The following is a 19,355-nucleotide window of genomic DNA, read 5'->3' on the forward strand; positions in this document are numbered from 1 at the left end:
AGTGTGAATTCTGACAGGCTCTGCCATGTATGAAAGGCTCTAATTATGGCCCTGACCACAGATCAAGTCTGTCTTCTAAGGCACATTACCAGTAAGCAACCTACTTGATGATAATTTTTAGACAAAGGCAACCCATGAAACAAAGAATATTCCAAAATTACCCTTAGCCTGACATGGCCGTCTTCCCCATCTGCAATGAAATTGGCAGAGTAGTGGGAAAGGGGACAGAAGCTGGTAAGAATCACACAGATTTTAGACAACCAATTAACTTTAATTTCACTCTAAATGTGAGATATTTACCCAATGACCAATGAGTGGGCAGATTGCCAGAGGAGCTGAATCACATCAATCTTGATATTCTTTCTATAAACAAAAGCCAAGGAAAGAAGGAAACTGCAGCTAAATGGGAGGATTACTCACAGGTATTCCCTGGAGAGACAAAGAAAGGAGTTGACCAAGTGGGTTTTATCAAATATCCACAGCCAACAAAAAGCACTATGTCATGAGCTGTTTAGTTATCATGTATTACTGTACTAATGAAAAGTATTTGTGAGGCTGATACAAAAGCAATAAAAGACTTGGTCCCTGCTTTTGAAGACCTTGCAATCTAATTGGGCTTGAATGTTTGAGAAAAAAAAAAATGAATCAGAGCCATTCAGAAACTAGTTAATGAATGTGCCCATCACTGTCTGTGTTCCTGGAAAGAGGAGAAATTCCTTGCAATACATGTGTTTATCAATTTCAAAAAGTACAACTAACTCATTCATTCATTTACCAGCTCTTTATTAGGTCCATAGCACCATTAAAATCCTTTGATCTTGATATGAACTATTGCAATAGTGGAGCTAGTTAGGTTATAATTGGAGTCTGGGCTTATCTCCAACCCTTCGCTTCATTTGCTAATTAGAAACTATGGGCACAATTAAGAACATTGCACCAGAAATCATTATGGAATGCAGAGAAGGGAGTCTCTACCACAGTCTAGACCAAAATCTTAGATCATTTCCTGACTTAATCCCCCAGTTTTTCCCACCAGAAATGGATCTGAACCATCTCTCCCCTCACCTCAATGCAGCTCCATTTTCTAAGAGATGAAAAAACTTCATGATCAATAAATTGTGGAAGGAGATGGCACTCTGACACCACTGATCAATATGATGCCAGTTAAAGACAATCCATATTCATCTGACTGTCTAATATACCAGTCAATACTAATGTCTATTTATAACAACACCTCTTGTAATTTCCAGAAGCCTCCATGGCATAAACAATCACATAGCCAGATTAGTACTGGAATAGCATCAAGGTGGGGATACAAATCATTGAGGCTTTAAGAGTCAAGTAGCCCCATATATCAAACCTAAAAGCAGAATGTCTATGAAATGCCTGTTGCTATTTTAGGCATTAACTATCCTTTACCAATGCATGCAACATGATTTTATTCAATTCAATTGAACTCAAGAAAAATGTATTAAGACACCAACTGTGTGCAAATGACTATAGTTAGGGGGAAGTATGGTATAAAATTTAGATACAATGCAGTCAAAAGATCACAAGCTGGGACCTAAAACAGACCTTAGAAACCATCTAGTCCACCCCACCCATCTCCCCACCCCTTTCATTTTATAGATAAGGAAAGTGAAGCTTATCAAATTTAATGACCTTCCTGAGGTCATACAGGTCCTGCCCTTGTAGTATTTAAAGTTGCATGAGACATGGTGGGAACAGTTGAATACACCATTGAAATTTCTAACTTGTTCCTACTATATTCTAGGATATAGACTCTGCCCATCTCACAACAGGCAAGGCACTGATATAATGACAGAATATGGAACTTCAATTCCACTGAACAGAGTTCAAAATCCTGGATACAACTTCCTACTCACTATATGACCTAGAGTCTTGAGTCTTCCTCTCTTTGGCCCTCACTAGTTTCTTACTTATAATCATATAGAAGGACTATGTGATCTCTAAGGTCTTTCTAGGTCTATATTTTATTCCTTCTTGTTGAAATTCTTTCAGTCTTCCAAATTTCATTCTTTAGAACTACTCTTTTTTGTACCTAGTTTGATGGATCTATGTTGGCCAATTTCTCACTTTTTTTTTTTCCATTTGAATACTATCTGGTGAAATTTGCAAAATGAATTGTGACTTCAGGAGCCAAGATGGCCAGATAACCGGTAAATCACTGGAACTCTCCCATATTTACCTCCAAACAACCATAAAATAATACATCAGGGCAAGTCCTTGACTGGTGGAACCAGCATAAAGATGGGGTGAAAATCTTTTAGCCCAAGAGATTTGGAAGGTCCACAGAAGAGGAGAGGAGTGCATTGAAGGATAGGAGGCATCCCAGAAGGCTAGCATAGGCCCTACCTAAGCAAACCATTGGAAGACAGTGAGCCCCAGTGCAGTGGAGCAGATAAATGCTGACGCAAGAATACCCCACCCCCACCACCTTATGGCTTAGCATAGCCATACTCCAGCTCTGAGAACAGCCATGTGCTTCAGCTTAGCCCCTGGCAGACAGGCATCCTCCAGTGGCAATACCTACATGTGTGTTAGTGCAGCCCGGGGAAACTCAGAAACATGCCCCCCATGACTTAGTAAACTCCAGATATCACCACTAACAACCTAGCTTATCACAAGACAAGCTCTCAGACTCCTATAGCTTTCAGCAGCACCAGCCACCAGCCACCCCAACCCCTCAGCACAGCACCAGATACAGGAGTCCCTTGGAGGCCTCAGAGCAACATCAGCATAGCACCTAGTAAACAGCCAGGGCCTGCAGCCACTGGAACAAAAAGCCTGAAACAATGCCCCTTCCATCCTGGGTGGAGAGCTCAAATTTAAAAGAAAGGAAAAAGGTCAAAAAAAAAAAGATGAGCAAAAAAATATTTGATCATAGACAGTTATTTTGGTGACAGGGAAGATCAAGACAAAAACTCAGAAGAGGACAACAACGTCAAAGCAACTATAGGTAAAACCCCAAAGAAAAACACTAAGTCATCTCAAGCCCAGAAAGAACACATGGAAGAGCTCAAAAAAGGAGCTTAAAAGTTGTATAAGAGAAGCAGAAGAAACATGGGAAGAGTAATGCAAGAGAATTAAGAAAAAAGAATCAACAGCTTAGAAAGCTACTTTAAAAATAGAATTGGCCAAATGCAAAAGGAGATACAAAAATCCACTGAAGAAAACAACTCTTCAAAAAGTACAATTGGCCAAATGGAAAAGAAAGTACAAAAGCTAACTAAAGAAAATAACACCTTAAAAGTGAGAATTGGGCAAGTAGAAGCTAATGACTCTATAAAATATAAAGAATCAATCAGCCAGGAGCCAAGATGACAGAGTAAGTAGTAAGTCACTCTTATCCTCCTGTATTGACCTTGAAAAACCCAGAAAATATCACCCCAGGAAAATCCTGAAATAGTAGAGCCAACAAAAGGTGAGGTGCAGCAGTCTTTTAGCTCGAGAGGCTAAGGGGACTAAGGGAAAAGTCCCTCTTGCTGTGGCTGAAGGAGACCAGTACAAAAAAGGAGATGTCCCAGCAAGCCAAAGGCAAGCCCCACCTCAGCAAACCAGTAGGAGATCCTGAGCCCCAAGGTGGTGGAACAGGCAAGGGACATCACTAGGCACACACCAGCCACCACCAGTAGCTCCAGCTCAGCACCAAGTAAGGTACCAGACTCCAGCTGCCAGTGCCTAAGGCTCCAGCACACAAAACTATTAACCAGGCCCCTAGTCCCCAGCACAAGAAGCCTGGGACAGTGACCAGTGTGCCCCAGAAGCAGAAATTAAGTTTGAAAGCCAGAAAAAAGGCTAACAACATGAGCAAAAAGCAACAAAGAAAAACAATGACTATAGAGAAGTATCTTGCTGAAAGGGAAGATCAAAACACAAATTCAGGAGAGAACAACATTATCAATATACCCACATCCAAAACTTTAAAGGGGAATATGAACTGGTCTGAAGCCCCAAAAAAAGCCTTCTTGGAAGAGGTCAAGAAGGATTTTAACAGTCAAATAAGAGAGGTAGAAGAAAAATTGAATAATTCTTTTAAAAATACAATTGACAAAATGGAAAAAAGTACACTGAAGAAAACAACTCCTTCAAAAGTAGAATTGACCAAATGCAAAAGGAGATACAAAATCTAACTGAAGAAAATCATTTGTTAAAAATCACAATTGGGCAAGTGAAAATTAATGACTCTATGAGTCATCTAGAATCAGTCAAACAAAATCAAAAGAATTTTTAAAAAAAGAAAATATAAAATACCTTATTGGAAAAAAAAACTTACCTGGAAAATAGATACAGGAGAGATAATTTGAGAATCATTGGTCTTCTGGAAAGCCATGATGAAAAAAAGAACCTGGATAGCATCTTCTAAGAAATCATCAGGGAAAACTGTCCCTAGGTCCTAGAACCAGAGGGTAAAATAGTCATTGAAAGAATTCATGGATCACCTCCTGAAAGAGACCCCAAATTGAAAATGCCATGGGATATTGTAGCCAAATTCCAGAATTACCAGGTGAAGGGGAAAATAATGCAAAAAGCCAGAAAGAAACAATTAAGTATTGTGGATTCACAGTCAGGAGTACACAGGACCTTGCAGCTTTGACATTAAAAGATTGGGAGGCTTAGAATATGTAAGACAAAGGAGCTTGGATTACAACCAAGAATAAACTAACCAACAAAATTGAACATAATTTTTCAGGGGAGAAGATGGACATTCAATGAAATGCGGGACTTCCAGACTTTCCTGATGTAAAGACCAGAGCTCAATGGAAAATTTGTTCTTCAAATATAAGACTCAAGAGAGGCATAAAAAAGTAAACAGGAAAAGAAAAATAAACATGTTATTCAATAAGGGCAAACTGTTTACATCCCTACATGGGAAGATGATACTTATAACTCTTGAGAACTATATCTTTATTATAACATTTAGAAGGGATATTCCTAGACAGAGGGGCTGAGTTTAAGGTGACTTTGATGTGATGATAAAAAACCTAATTAAGTGGTGAAAAGGGATTGTGATGGGAGAAGATGAAAGGAGGAGGGAGAAAAGGGTAAATTACATTACATGAAGAGGCACAAAGACATATTACAGTAGAGGGAAGTAAGGAAGGTAGATGAACATTGTTTGAACTCTACTCTCATTGGATTTCACTTAAGGAGGGAACAACATACTCAGGTACAGAAATCTAGCTTGCCCTATAGGCAGTAGGAGGGGAAATGGGAAAGAAAAGGGAGGGATTGGATAGAAGGGAGGGCAAATTGAAGGAGGCAGTGGTCAAAAGCAAAACTCTAGTGATGAGGGAAAGGGAGAAGGGGGAAAGAAAAACATAAATGGAGGGAGGAGAATAGGATGGATAAAAAGACACAGATAGTAATAATAACTGGGAATGTAAATAGGATGAACTCTCCCATAAAATGGAAGCAGAAAGCAGAGTAGATTAAAAACCCTAACCCTACAACATGTTGTTTACAAGAAACACTTATGAAACAGAGGGATACACACAGGGTAAAGATAAAAAGCTGGAGTAGAATATATTATACTTCAGTTGAAGTAAAAAAAGAAAGGGTAGCAATCCTGATCTCAGACAAAGCAAAAGCAAAAATTGATCTAATTAAAAGAGATAAGGAAGGAAACTATATCCTGCTAAAAGGCACCATGAACAATGAAGTAATGCCATTATTAAACATACATGCACCAAGTTGTATAGCATCCAAATTCTTAAAGGAGATTGGCTCACATAAAAAAAAAAAAACAAGAAAATGATAAATGCTGGAGAAGATGTGAGATGATTGAAATGCTAATGCATTGTTGGCGGAGTTGTGAATTGATCCAACAATTCTGGAGAGTAATTAAAATTGTTATCAGTCTGGCAAATAGCTTCCTAAATGTCTCCCAGTAGGAAGTAGCCAACTACTCCTCTTTCTCTTCTTCTAACCCTTACTGGACTTACTGTGTACCTGCCAGCAAACATATGGCAAATATGTACTTGAAGAAAAAAAAATCTTTTGCATTCATTTTCTACAGCAGACCACATTCACAGACATAATTTACTGAAAAGTGCAGAGAATAGAAAATTCCATTATATTTTTCATTTATTGATTATTTTTAAAAGCATTTTTAGTAGAACATGCAAACTTAAAATATATCCTTTAATAAGGTGGTCCTTCTGTTTGTCTTGAAATCATACAAAATTCTTAAATAGATGCAACCCCAGAGACAATTTAATTTAGTAAGCCAATAAATATTCATATGAATACTTCAATACTTTGAAGATTTCATGGGTGTTTATGTACCTCCTCACACCACTCATGGTTCATCTATGTTTTGCTAGATAGTTTTAAAAAGTTGTTCTAATCAAAATCATACTATCTTCTGGCCATCCTGGTGAAAAACTTCTCTGAACTTAGCTGAGTAGGTCCTCAGATAATAGACATATAATTCATCATTGGACTTATACTTCCAAAGCTTTCACAATTGAGAAAACCTGACAGAGCTTATGAGATGTCGACATTAAATAAGCATGAGTCAACTCTCCACTATGAGGGGCTACAGAGGAGGACTACAATGACCATATCAAAACCAGTGGAAAAAAAAACCAAAAAGAATGTTAAGCAAAAGGGTTCACCATAAACATGAAGGGTATCCCCTACTGAGTAAAACAGAAAAGGAACTCCCTACAGATGACAAGGTGCTCCAGAGCCTCTATTTGCCAATGACATAGTACTGATTGATTCAAGCTTCATAACACTTCAATGAAATCTAGAGTCAATTGAAGGATAGAAATCTGACAATCCAAAAGGAAAAAAAAAAAGAATGAAGAAGGTAATTGTTCAGCATGCAGTTTGATGGCCAGCTCATTGAGTTAGTCTATCAATGAATATATCTTGAGCAGAAATGAACTAGACCAAGAATTGAACAGGAGGAAGATAAGAGATTCTATTTAGAAAGTTGTGTGGTGCTTTCAACAATCCCAAGCTGCTCCCTAGATAGATAGATAGATAGATAGAGATATATCTATTTATTTATGTACATACATGGATATGTGTTCATATGTATGTATATGTGTGTGTGCATATATATATATATATATATATATATATATATATATATATATATACATGAATATTTTTGGTGATGCCATATGATTGTGATTCATGGAACACTATACCCCTGAAAGAATCAAAGTTACAGGTGGTTCATAGGTGAATGTGATTTATGGTAGGTCTAAGTAGAAATGAAGTCTTATGCCTATAAAATATACTACTTAAAATGCATGATTAGAAAAGGAGGTGGGCTAATCATGTAACAATAATGAAAGATACTAGATGGACAGACTTATTCCTGCTCCCATCACAGAATGATGAAAGACCTAAAGGAATGGTGTTGGGCACTCCTCTATGAAGGACTGATTTATGGGAAGACACGGATAAACACACTAGGTAGGAGGTATAGCTGAGTTGCAATTTGTACTTCTGAAGGAATACTCACATAAATAAAATCCTACATCCAGTGAAGCACAGAAGACTTGGTGCTTTCATTTGCTTTTACTCAGGTCGGGGAGGGAGTGTTCCTATACTCCACTCTCCACTAGTGGAGAGCCACTTCATGATTATCCTTAGATTCAGGCACTAGCTAAACCAGATCCTATTATATAGGGAAAAATACATTAACATCATTTAAATCTTTCTCCACAATCCCCATCATAATCTACCTGGCTTGAGAGAAAAAAAGAATGTAGGACAGCAAAGAAAGTTCATCATGCACAATAGTATTTCTAATGCTAATATTCTGTATTCGATATTGTCAGTCCTAAAATGAAAATCAGCCCAGGCAGATGCAAGTTTGCTTGCTAACAAGTGCTGTAAATCTTGTGGACAATTCTGGAGACTTAGCGCTAGAACTCTTTCTAAAAAGTAAGTGCTTTGAAATATATGTGGGTTTTCTTTAGCCAAGCCTATAGAATGATGAGGGCCCTTCTTAAGAGTAATTGCCTGAAAAATTGTATTTCCATAAAAGAAAATGGACTGCTCAAAATGCCCCTGCTTCATATCCACTGACTTATACTTTGTAGGTTTATCCTTAAGGCATTAGGTTTTAATTTTTGTAAAAACTGACATCTGGGTCACCAGAACCTTGGTGGTACTGAACCATTTGTGAATTATATCCACACAAAAGAGCATCATAAAACTCACAACTCATATTTTTCCTAAAGTGATAAAAAATGACATCAATTAAAAAACAAAAGCCAAGCAGCTTTGCCAAGTTTCCATCTGAATGGAATATTTAATCAGGACTATAAAGCCCTAAAATCCAGCGGCTAGATCATAAATGTGGACACACTATAAACTTGGCACATCTTCCTAATGGCACACAAGTAAAAATGTGAATATTTACCATGATTTGCCAGAGTTCTGTTCAGGTGTGCATAGTCCTGTTAAAGGGGATAAAAGTTAAAAGGGGAAATCTGCAAACATTCACGGAAGCAACTGTCAAAAGACGAATGAGGTGTCACCTAGAGGCATGCCTTACCAACCCAGAAATGGAAATGTATGTCAGGCCAAGAGATCCTCTGCACATTTAGCCTTCCCAATAACACTGTTTCCTTAAAAAAATCTTTAAGGTTTAAGAAGTAAAGAGTAAAACCACAAGTTTATTTTTCTGAACTCCTATACGAAGTATTATCTATGCCACCATTTAATACTCAGAGTACAAAACTTGGAGTCTAGATGAGTGGCCATTGCAAATCACTTAACCTCTCTAAACCTCAGTTTCTTCACCTATAAAAATAGTAGTAATGATATCTACTTCACAGGGTAATTATGAAGATCAGATGAAATAATATATGTTAAGTGAATTGTAAACCTTAAAAGCATTATTTAAATATCAGATATCATTATTGTTATTATCATTATTATTACATTGAAACATAGGATTGTATTACAGCTGGAAGGGCCCTAAACATAGTCTGCATCAGTGGTGTGAAGCCCAAATAGAAAAAGGGGTCACAAGTGAAAGAATCAATTTTGGCTTCAGGAAAATGCCATTAGTAAATTAATGCAATGACTAATCCAGCCTTTGGAGGGATCAGGATGAAATATGGTTCCTTCTTCTCAGGAAGGAGATGGCAGGCAATGGTTGCCCTGCTGCTGTATATGTTGGGTTTTTTTTTTTATAACTTTGTCTTAGTTGTAAGGGAAGGGTCTATTGAAGTAGGAAGATTATTTATGAGAACATACTTGGTATTTTTTAAAATCCAAAAACATCAATAAACGATCATAAAAATAAATAGATAAATGAATGCATGCATGAATGAATAAATGAATGAAGATGAATAAATAAATGAATGAATAGGGAAAGAAAGAAAGAAAAAGAAGGAAGGAAGGAAGGAAGGAAGGAAGGAAGGAAGGAAAGAAAGAAAGAAAGAAAGAAAGAAAGAAAGAAAGAAAGAAAGAAAGAAAGAAAGAAAGAAAGAAAGAAAGAAAAAAGAAAGGGAGGGAGGGAGGAAGGAAGGAAGGAAAGAAAAAGAAAGAAAGAAAGAAAAAAGGAAAGGAGGGAGGGAGGGAGGAAAGAAGGAAGGAAGGAAAGAAAGAAGGAAGGAAGGGGGGAAGAAAGGAAGAAAGGAGGGAAGGAAGAGAGGTTTTGTGACTACATGATCTCTAAATAGACTTCCAGTTCTTGATCCTATGTCCTGCTTCCCTTTTTTTTCTTCCTTTAAGATATAACAGATTTTTAAAGTAGAATAGTTTCTATTTTTTGCTCCAAAGGGCAGTTGAATTCTCAGGGATTACTGCTTCTCCTCTTCTTGCTCATCATCCAAGTCACTTTGAGCAGAACGATACTTGGGAAAATTGTCATTCAGCAAGGGGCTGGAGTGGATAATTTCTAAACACCCTCTAATTCTACCTGATGATGTTGAGTACCCCAATGTACTGCTTTAATGTGTGTCATTGAAGGAAGAAATGCTCACTCACTCTAGGCTAGTATTAATGTGTGCCCACCTGAAAGTTTGGTTAAAGGAGGCAAACAAACTAGGTGATATGTAAATTCATATTGTTTATTCCCTTAAAGCTAGCAAAGCTAGCTCACTTGTACATACAAGGAGCCAGAGCATAAGTTCTGACTGTCTGAACAAAGGAATGGGAAGGTTTATATACATGTTTAGTCCCAACTCAGCATGTCTGTGTTACCCAATTTTATGATCTCCATACCCTAAGAAACAAAGTTTCTTAGTTGAACAAGACAATTGACAAGGTAGTGTCATTTAGAGATTATGATCCCAAGATGCAAATGTCCCTAGAATATCAAAGTAAGAGAAATCCCACTGCTCTGGTTGCAGACATCCTGTTACCAACAAGAAAGATACACCTTGTCAATCTTATCTGGTCCTGGAAGTTGCTGACACAGAAAGGGGCATTTTTAGAATAGAGCAAAGCAGTTTGAATGATTAGTCCAGGCTTCGGATCTTATTGGGGTTCAAATAATCTGAAAGGATTGTCATGTGTTATGAAAAGCCATCCTATTTTCAACAAATACTAAGTATTGGAAGGAACCTTTAAAAAGAGTCATGTAGTGAGGGGGGAGGGAGTAATAAATCATGTAAATGATACAAACCAACTCAAATAATAGCTCTACAAACAACATGAAAAATAAAGTCATTTACAAAATTAGTTTTAGTACAGACTTAATATTAGCCACTTTTTATTTAACTGAAACAGATCAAACTGGATTTCTACCAATCATTTCATCTTTAAGTTATTTAATTATATTCATTAAAGTTCTTCATTAGAGGCAACAGAGAACGTCTCAAAGTCAGAAAGACATGGGTTCAAATCCCAACTGTGACAGATAACCTGTGTGACCTTGGCAAGTGATTTAACCTCTCAGTGCTCTAGGCAATTCTCTACAGCTGTAAGTTGAAGAGAATATACCGACTTGCATTGGTGGAGGGTATTTACTCACTTGAAAGCCTTCTATATCAATGACATTACACATCCAGTGCCTATACCTACTAAGGTCCTACTTTGATGTCCCATCATGGCATAGGGATGATCTTAGGCTGGCAATGACTACAGCAGCAGAGAAACTTTGGCAGATCCTAAGAAGGTAAAAAAGACTTTGAATGTGGACCAGGTAATAAACTGTATATCCAGTTGGATATATGTACTAGTCTAACCAAATTCAACAAGGTTCACCACTAAGTTGGTGGCATATCAACTTTCAAAGACCACCTACTAAATTATAGAAGATTTGTAATCTGGTTTGGTGGAAGGATACACACACTGATGAAATTAGGATACCTCAATAAAATCTCCCCCATTAGTACTTTGGTAAAACCTATTATCATTACCATCTCTATTGCATTACCGAATAAAGAAGGAATTGAAGATACCCCCATAATGCCACTGGATCCTATGACAGCTTTGAATAACTTGTGACCTAAATAAATCATTGATAGTTTTAGAAGGCCCTGTTCTGTGTATCAATTACAAAGATGAAGACATAGATTGTATACTTAACACATTAGTGAGTGACACAAAGCTGAGGGGAATAGCTAATGTGTAGGAAGGCAGAGTTAGGATCCAAAAAGATTTTGACAGGTTGCAATATAGGCTGAATCAAATAAGATGAAATTTAATAAGGATAAATGTTTCTGTACTTAGGTTTAAAAATCAGCTACACATAAGATGAGGGAGACAGACGTCTACATGGATAGATAATAGTTCAAGTTAATAAAAGATGTGAGTCTAAAATTTGAAGTGACAACCTCCCCCCTCCAAAAAAGGTTAATAAATCTTAGTCTGAATTAATTTTTAAAATGTAGTATCTAGAACAAGGGAGATTATAGTCCTGCAATATTCATTGCTGATGAGAAAACATCTGGAGTATTGCATTCACTATGGGGCACAGGATTTTGAGAAAAATGTCTCTGGGCTTTATAATATGCAGATAAGGGAAACTAATTCTTTGAGTATTCTGGAGACCCTTCTAATAATAAGGCAAAAGAACTAAGGATGTTTATCCTAATAAAGAGGTGGCTAGTGGGGAACACAATCATAGTACTCAAATATTTCAGGTGTTATCATTTAGAAAAATTATTATTATGCATGATACCAAGAGACTTCTCCCTCCTCAAGACTGTATTTCCTTGTATTTACTTCCCTGTTTGTGTGTGGTTTGCACAGTGCTTGGCACATAATAGGTGCTTAATAAATACTTATTGACGAATTGATTATTTCCCTTCCCCATTAGAAAGTAGCTTTCTTGAGTGGCCAATGACTCTTATTTTTTTGTCTCAATATCCCTAGCACCTGGAGTTATATCCTGAACATAATAGGTGCTTATTAAATGTGTTAAACTGAAAACTGAATTCACCATAGAGAAGCCAAGAGAAATTGGGAATGTAGGCATGTAGCTAGGGAGAATAATCTTTTAAGTAGCACAGGTGAGGCATGTTCTCAATGCAGCTATTTCCATTGAAGGCAATTAGACTCAGCCTTTAAAAAACCAATGTCAGAGAACCCTCTGGTGTTGAACAACTTATCTCAGAATAGCAGAGACAATTTATCATAGAGAGGAACTCTGCGTAGTTTATTAGATAAGACTTACATGTAAGATATAGTGAATCGAGAATTTCCCTACCTACTGTGTTTAGAATCACATTTTCTTCTGACCCATTATATGAGCTTGTGAGTTATCCCTCAGAATATAGCACTTAGGACTTCTAGGACGGCAGAAATCTCTGATCAGGATGCACACTAATATATCTATGTTTTTCTGGGGATAGTGGGAAGGAACTGGGTAAATGACCAGAAATGGCCAATTTGCTAGGGCCAACAGATGATGAGAAGTGGCCCTCACACTATTTTTTAAATAAAAAATAACTCTGAAGGCCCTTCTTCCTCTTCTCCAAAGGAATGATAAACCTGCAGGGAAAAGGCAGTACCATCTCAAATCAGTTTATTGTTTTAAGGTCTTATCTCCCGTGGTGATTAGCAATGAAAAGCCTTTTTAAGAAGCCTAAAGGAGAGTTCTTTGCTTCAGGAAAGAGTACATGAAAGAAGAGAAAAGGCTGTATCCTCTCCCACAGGCAAAACTAATTGACCGGGAGACCCAGCTAGTAGGAGGAGTAATGATACTGAGAAACTTTGAGCAAGCCATGGACCAGAAGGAAAAGGCCTGACATCTGTTAGCAGGAGACAAATGTGAGGCACAGAGGAGAGGGATGTATGCAGCAAGGCTGTACCCACTCAACAAAAGCATCAGGATGTTGAACTCCTACAACTTCTTGGCTGATTAATGGTGCCTGGGCATCAAAGCCTTCCGAAGCTTCCTCACTCAACTGCAGTACTACAAAGATGAAACAAGGATATATAGACCACGATCACAGTCCAAAATGCCTCTTTCCAAGGAAAATGCTTCTAACTTCAGTCTGTTGAGAGAAACCTTTGTTAGTTCTATAACTAGGAATTTTATTGGCCATGGATTCTAAATTTTGGACATGTGAGGAGATGCCTTCAGGCAATAGCTAGTCAAGAGAAGCCTGAATTAAATATATTGTACTTTATCTTATCCATCAATTTCTCATTAGTAACAAACATCTCTGCAGTCTATCATATTTTCAAAGTACATTACTGTCATTTGCTCACATATTTTTTTTGTTGTTGTTTGGTTACCAAAATAAAAGAATGAGGGAAAAGACGTCATTTGATAAAAGATGAAAGAATAAAGATAATAGAAAAATAAAATAAAATTTTAAAAGATAAAAGAATAAAGAATTAAGATAGTTTAATGTGGAAAGAGAAGGCAGCAATGCTGATATTAACTTCACTGTTAGACTATGTAATTTCTGTTTCCTCCCAACTCTAAATATAAGATTCTATGGTCCTAATGATAATAACATATTTATATTGCAAAAGGCAGTGTAGAGTAGTGGATAGAAAGACAACCTCAAAATCAGGCACAACTAAGTTAAAGTCCCATACTGGCTACAGAAACCTGGGCAACTTATTTAACCTCAGTTCCCAGGTGAGTCTGAGTTCGCAAAGATATTGAGTTGCATTGGTGGACAGCGTTCCTCTTTGGGAATCTATCAAATCAACAAGTCCAGTCCACTAAATTTATAAAGAACTTTAACGTTTTCAAAGAACTTTCCTCATAATAACCCTATGAGTTAAGGATCAAAAGTATTATTATATTGATTTTTGAAGAGAAAGCTGGGGCTGAAGCAGTTGAAATGACTCACCCAAGGTCACACAAGCTGGTAAAGGTCAGAGGCTGACTTTGAATCCAGGAGTCCTGTTTCCAAAATTGGTACTCTTTGCACAAGACCCCACTGCTCTCTTCTAACATAAAAAGGTTTGGATTTTTTTTCTGACAAAGAAACTCTCACTCCCTCTCCCCCTCCCCCCACCACTGCAACCATCATGCACTAAATTTAAATTGGTAGTAGGACTTTTTTTAGACACAAGAAAAAGCTTCCTGAGTCAAGAAGATAACAGAAATTTTAGACATTCACATGAAGGGAAGGAGCCCCTTTTAGGTCCATAGTTCTACAAACGTAATTATAGAGTGATTGATTTCAAAATCAATTAGATTAACTTTTGCACTCCCACATCATAGGTGAAGAAACACTAAAAGATGAAATGAAATGCATTATACATTGTTATAAGACTACCCCCTAGTTGATGGAAATTGGACCTTCAACCATGAGGAATGAGGGAGTACCCTGAAAGTCTTGTGAACTCAATAGCTCTCAATATTGGGCATGTTGTAAATGTGTTTTGTTTTGGCCCATCATGATTTACATCCCAATGCCCCACCTATTTCCCTCAGATTGTCTCTAAGGCTCCTCCACAGCTGCCAAAGTAGTATTGCAGCCGGGTCTTGGTTAGTTTGAATAATGAATCCCTTAAAGTGAGCTCATGTATTCAAATTCTCACTATTCAAAGTTACATTGGTTTAAAATATGGTGATTGGTTTCAGCCCCAGTACAGCCCCAATAAAATTCATAACAAAAAGACCTCATACGATTCCTCGTCACTAATCAGGACCTAGCAGTAGATGATAGGCAAAGGATGTGTTTGTTTGAAGAAACTCTTAGACTGGTAAACTCTTTGAGGGCAGAGGCTATATTGTTTTTCATCTTTGTATCTCGAATGCAATGCCAAGCATAGACCCTTGCACACAATAAACAATTAAGGCTTGTTGAATTTATTTGAAAGGAATTCAATTTGTTCAGTTTCAAAGGCAACAGGTTCTTGGTAGTATACTTATTTACTTTGTCTGTGTTAAAATAACTCAAAACTACAAATTCACTTTCTTCTCCCAATATTTATGGTTCCAGCAGCCTTGGAATGAAACTGAGCATTGTGATAAAAGAATTGAAACATTATCTTGTTTGAGGGGAGATCCTATAAATTTTTACTATGTTCTTTCCTCCTGTTCCATTTTTTAACTCTTGATGATCCTCATCAGTAACTCACAAGTCTTCATTCTTCTACCTACCACAGCAACAACGACCTCAGGAACTCACCTTTCTTTATCAACGGAATGTCACAGTAGTTTCAGATGGGAGTATCTGTCCTTAAAGGAAAATGGCATATCTGTCTTTCTAGAAGAGATCTTTATTTAAAAGGAAGTGAATGCCTGATAGATGAGTCTTTCTCAGGCATTCTTTCAGTTTCTAACCTGCTACTTTTCAGACGTAATGCAGGTAAAATTCCATTTATCTAATTACTATAATATGTTCATGGTATATAGGAGACCACAGGCACCAAATTGGGTGCACTCCAGAATCTGACAAGCTCAAGGAAATGTCCCCTCTAAATAGAATAATAAGGGGGGGGAGGTTGGGGTTGGAGGCGGCGGCAGCAGCAGCTTGGAGACGGCCATGGTCACTGTCATGGTCATGGCGTATCCGGGGCATCCTGGTGCTGGCGGAGGCGGTTACTTCCAAGGTGGGTACGGAGGTGCCCCCAGAGGCCCAGCTTTTCCTGGACAAACTCAAGATCCTTTGTACGGATATTTTGCTGCTGTGGCTGGACAGGATGGGCAGATAGATGCTGATGAGTTACAGAGATGTCTGACCCAGTCGGGCATTGCTGGAGGATATAAATCTTTCAACCTGGAGACTTGCAGGCTTATGGTATCAATGTTGGATAGGAACATGTCTGGCACCTTGGGTTTTAGTGAATTTAAGGAACTTTGGACTGTGTTGAATGGCTGGATACAACACTTCATAAGCTTTGACAGTGACCAAAGTTGGACAGTGGACCCACAAGAGCTGAAGAAAGCCCTGAGGACTATAGGATTTAGTTTGCGCCTCTAAGCAGTGACTTCAATCACAAAACGATATGGCACAAATGGCAAGATAACCTTTGATGACTGCATTGCCTCTTGTGTAAAACTTAGAGCTCTCACTGATAGTTTTCGAAGAAGGGATACAGCTCAGCAAGGTGTCGTGAATTTCCCATATGATGATTTCATATTGTGTGTGATCAATGTCTAAGTCAGAGGAAGAAGATGGTGGGCACAACCAACATTGCTGTTCGCATTTTGCTTTGTGTTTGTTTATCTGTCATGTGTGTAACTTAACATTGGCACATTCTCAAAGATTCGTTTTGTAAAGGTTTATTGCTTTATATAGACTTTTTAGTTTTGATAATAAATATTTATTTAAAAAGAAAAAAAGAATAAGAAGAATTATTATTAATAACAGTTACCATTTACAGAATGCTTTAAGGTTTATAAAGCACTTTACAAATATAATTTTTATTCTTGCAAAAACCCTGGGAGGTAGGTGCTATTATTAATTCCCCACTATGAGAAACAGAGGCTAAGTGACTTGCCTGGGATCACACAAGCTGAAGTATCTGAGGCCAAATTTGAACTCAGATGTACCTGACTCCAGGTCTAGCACTCTATCCCTTAGAGCTGCCTCTTAAGGTAGTTTCCTGATAAATTGTAATCTTGAAAACTTTAACTCAAGAGTAGCAGATTTAAAGCTGGAAGAGATCCTAGAGATCATCTATGCCAACCCACTTATTTCACAATCAAGTAAAACTGAGGCCTGAAGAGGTTAAGTGACTTCTCTAAGGTCATTCTAGTAAGCATCAAACCCAGAAATCCAGTCTTTTAAAGATCATATTTGGGCAGGGCCAATCATTGAACCCTGGCACTGCATTCTAATTTACTAAAGGTTCATTCCATCTTTATAGAAGAATCACAGATCTTAGTCTAACTGGAAAAGTTAGTTTAATATCATGTTATTGCCTCCTTTTCTGTATTTAGGTCCTGGACTTTCAAAGACCAGCTCCTTTACTTATACTTTTATTATCTGGAAGTACTCCTTCCCCACAAGAGAAGGCATTTTAAAAAGTCTATGAATTCTAGAAATCTCTCTGGGTCTCAGTTTCCTTATCTGTAGGATGAGAAAATGGGGGTCCCAGCTCCAATTTTTCACAACCCAAAGATTCTAATTTATCTTAGATAAGCCACTGATAGCTAACACTTCCTAAAGCATGACACTCAATGGTTTGCCATTGCATAATCAAACTTCTTAACCTGGCATGCAAAGTCTGCCACAATTTGGGTCCAACCCACTTTCCCCTAATTTGCCAAACTATAGTTCTCTTTGTTCCTTGAATATTCACCATACCATCCTTAGTCTACCTGTCAGGTCATCTTCTTCTCCACCTACTTCTGCTTGCTGAAATCATAGGTTTGAAGCTAGAATCACCTTAGAAATCATTGAGACAAAATCTGTCGTCTTACAGATTAGGAAACTGAAAAACAGAGAGGTTAACGGGCTTGCCCAAGGTTAGTCAACCAATAAATCAGTAAGTATTTTTAAGTGCCAGCTGTGTGCCAAGCACTGTACTAGGTGATGGAGATACAAAGACAAAAGTTAAAGAGTTTGCAGTCTAGTCATGGGAGAAAAATTGTGCATTCATAGGTTGGCACCAAATAGATACAAGTTGATTTTAAGGGAATTCATTATGAACTAGAGGAATTATAGAAGAGCTTATTGGGTAATTGAGCTGAGCCTTGGAAGAAACAAGAGATTCTGAAATACATAGATGAATACACAAAGCACTCCAAGCATCAACAGCAGTCAGTACAGAGGTGTGTAGGTAGAAGACGGAGAAGGATGTATGAGGAGCAATGAGAATGGCATCTTGGCTAGACATGAAGGGAAATGACATGTAAGAAGGCTGAGTGGGTAATTTGGAGTGAAGTTATATAGAGTTTTAACTGTCAAATATAAGAATTTATATATGATCCTAGAAGAAATAGTGATATATGCAGAATTTGAACCCAGGTCCTCTGACCTGGCCACTATATCATGCTACCCATTCCTTAAAACCCATTTTCAATTCCATCTCCTTCATAAAGCATTTCCTGATTCCCCCTACTGACTGCAACTTCTCCCTCCTCTAAAGCCCCCAAATATTCTTATGTCACTTATTGCCTGGTTTTTATTTAATTGTTTGGTTATCTACCTTTGTCCTAATTATAAGATTGTAAGGGCTTTTTAAAATTTTGTGTTTTGAGGATAAGGACTATGTCTTCCTCATCTTTGAGTACCCTCTATAGAACCTAGTATGTACATTGATTATTGCAGGCACGCACTCAATGTTCATTGAATTTAATTGAAGAAATCCCTTATACCTTATGGCTTCGCAAATGGTAAAGGAAGAGATTCTATTTGGCTCACTTTGGGGTTGAATTACTGCATTTTTAGGAATGATGGTAACTCTGTCCTTCCCATCCATACTTTTCCAGAAGAGATAGGATCCTCATAGGACTTTTACCTTTCATAGCTTATGTGGTGTTTGCCCATTCTGGTCTAATTCCCTGGTATAACAAAGGTCTTAGATATTGTACTGCTTCTCTAGGCAAGGGGAAGAGGCACATATTGATCCCAGTCCATGCCCCTTACCCACTTACCCACTATGGTACTAAGCATCTGGGTACTGTGATATGGGCTTTCTCTAGGAAGTGGCCATTTTTTTCACCTGGGGATCTTTCATAATATTTAGTTACAGTTTTCACTAACCTATATTTGTTAATAGCACATACATGAGAAAAGGAATAGACAGTATACCCTTCTCTGTATTGGTTTTGGGTCTATCTAGTGCCAAATTCCTACTTAGAAGGAGAATGCTACATTTCAAATCCATCTTCCACTTCATCTCAAGGCCAGGGATGCTTTACTGGAGCATGCTAGGCTGGAGCATTTTATCAGGCACAGTCCAAATAACTGAGTCTCAGTGATGTAAGGGACCTCAAAAGTCTACCTTTACCTAAGAAAGAATCCTTTCTACATCTCCAAGTGTCC

At 37.7% G+C, this 19,355-nt stretch overlaps 1 pseudogene; it reads left to right on the forward strand.

Moving 5' to 3' along the window:
• Positions 1-15,923: 15,923 nt before the first annotated feature.
• Positions 15,924-16,523, forward strand: LOC118830000 (annotated as a pseudogene).
• The last annotated feature ends 2,832 nt before the right edge of the window (positions 16,524-19,355 follow it).

This window comes from Trichosurus vulpecula, chromosome 8 (genome assembly GCF_011100635.1).
Source record: "Trichosurus vulpecula isolate mTriVul1 chromosome 8, mTriVul1.pri, whole genome shotgun sequence".
Classification (NCBI taxonomy): Eukaryota; Metazoa; Chordata; class Mammalia; order Diprotodontia; family Phalangeridae; genus Trichosurus; species Trichosurus vulpecula.